Source organism: Protopterus annectens, chromosome 15.part0 (genome assembly GCF_019279795.1).
Source record: "Protopterus annectens isolate FY-2018-M chromosome 15.part0, PAN1.0, whole genome shotgun sequence".
In the NCBI taxonomy this organism is placed as follows: domain Eukaryota; kingdom Metazoa; phylum Chordata; order Ceratodontiformes; family Protopteridae; genus Protopterus; species Protopterus annectens.
Window position 1 is genome coordinate 323,070,054 of NC_056749.1, and position 2,500 is coordinate 323,072,553.

Consider the following 2,500-nt stretch of genomic DNA (forward strand, 5'->3'; position numbering starts at 1 on the left):
TTCTGGAGGGATGGGACATGTAGTTGATGGTTTAATAGTTTGTGGGCGAGTGAGAGTTGATACCACTGAAGGAGGTGAGGAGTTCAAGCCAGCCCAGTTCAGCAAGTGAGAGACAGTGGTGACTACGGTAGGATGCCCCTGTGGCGAATTTGGTGATTTTGTTGTAGCAGGTCTCTAGCTTGTTTAGATCGCATTGCCTTAGGTTGGTATATATTGGAGAGGCATAAAGTAGGGTGGAGATATGGTGGGAATTTGCTATTGAAATCTTTGCTGCTTACTTCTGTATAACGCTCCTAGTTTTTCGTGGACTTTTTTATGGTCATGGATATCTCAATGTCAAATTTTAGTTTATTGTCTATTTCCACTCCTAGCAATGTGGTGTGTTCAGTTGGGTATATAGTGGTGTTGTCTTTTGCTGTGATGTTAAAGTGAGAGTTGCTTTGAGTATGTTCGGTGGGATGGAAGATGAGTAGTTTAGTTTTGTTTGGATTGAGTATTAAAACTGGGCATTGGATAAACAAGTTTAAACAGAGGAAAAGGCTTCCTGTGTGAATTTTTGCAGTTTGGGTAGGGACTGGGCTGAGCAGATGATGGCTGAGTCATCTGCGCATTGTATGAGTGTGCCATGCAATTGCATGAATTATGAATTCCATCCCTGAAGAAAATAGTTATAAGTCAAATCTTTAGAGACAGGACATTTGTAGTTGTAACAGTTTATTAGAAAAAAAAAATGCTTTGTGAAAGCATACCTTTGAAATGTCATGCAAGCTGTAAGGATTTAGGTCCCTAGAGCGTGTAGTTCGGAGGGATTGAGATTTCATTAAGTGGAGCATGTCCAACAGCTGTGGGTTTGACATAGCTTTGTATGTTAGGCAGAGATCACCTATGAGTAGGCGATATGTGATGGAGTAAAGCTGGAGTTTTTTGAGACTGTTTGCGTAGGACATCTGTTTGAGGCTGGTAATCCTCTTTGTGAGATTTCTGCAGCCTATCCACTTGCTGTAGATGTCTTGTGAGGTACATATTAAAAGGGGCATTGTACTATATAATGGGTACAATGAGTGACGAGTAGAGGGGAACAATGACTTTTCCTAGATGAGAAACCTTTTGTGATGAGGTGTGCTACGTAAAAGGATTTCCTGACTACTGTGGTGATGTGATTATCAAAAGGAGCGACTACTGTCCACTTGCGTCCCAAGGTCTCATCACACTTTCAGTATCAAGTAGACTACCACCTATGTGGTAGCTCATGGATACAGACTTTTTACCAAAGGGGATGACAATGCACTTTTTGGCATTGAGCTTGAGGCCATGGCTTTGACATCAGGCATCTGTCTCAGTGAGGTCCTTTTGTAGGGTGTCCACATTGTTAGGAGTTTCAATTATGGGTCCTAGTTTGCAGTCATATGCGAACTTCATTAGCCAAAGACCTTCTGTGTTTACCTGTACTTCAGAAAGTAGATACCAAACAGGAGGGGACCCAGGACTGAACCCTGTGGTAGATACTGCAGTTGTTTAATTTTTAACATTAAAGATATTATTTTAGGCCAAGAAAAGATTAACAACTTAGCCATGCACTCTGCATACACTGTGTCAACATTAGATCATGGAGATCATCACTGGGATGAGGTAATACTTTCTGGGCCTGACTTTACTTCATATTCAGTTGCAAACTGCTGTGTGTGATAACATTTTCTAACTTCTTTTCAAAGGATTATAACCACTGAACAGTTGTGCATCTCAGAAAAAGGAACTTGGAAATGGGTAAGTTCCTTTTCCTTGAGATGCACTGGCCTTTGAGTCGATTACCTTAAGTAGAGAGGAATAATCCTGCTGTATTGGGGAGCAGGGATTGCCCCTCACAAAGTGTTTTTCATGTTTCAGTAAAATAAAATGTTATTTTCAAGGGTCCTATCACTGCAAATTTTTTGTGATACTTTTAAATTTTGCTTGATTGCTTTCATTGAAGTTAAAAAGGAGTAAGCTTTCATTGAAGTTAAAAAGGAGTAACATGATTTTCTAAAGATATTAACTATTTCTTGGGATTCCAAGAGAAATCTACGAGTTGGTGAAGTTATATATATATATATATATATATATATATATATATATATATATATATATATATATATATATATATTGGGTTAGGGTGATTTAGGTGAGTTAGGGTTTGGGCTCAGGTTAGGTGTGTGTGCGACTGAGTGGACATGAGGGTTAGGGCGGATTTAAGTGAGTTAAGGTTAGGGAGCGAGTGAGGCAAGTGTGCGATAGTGACGGACCTTAGGGTTTGGGTTAAAGTAAGTGGGTAGTTAGTAGTGTGTGCATAGTTTAGTGTAGGGTTAGGTATCAGATTTTAGGTGTGTGGTGTGCTTGTGTTGTGGGTATGTGTTTTGGATCACCAATTTTTTTCCCTGGGGGGGGGGAAATCGCTGATCTGACAGTTCAAGACTGTAAGCTTTCGCTTAAATTAGGTCGATCAATCAGCGTTCGCTTTTTTAAG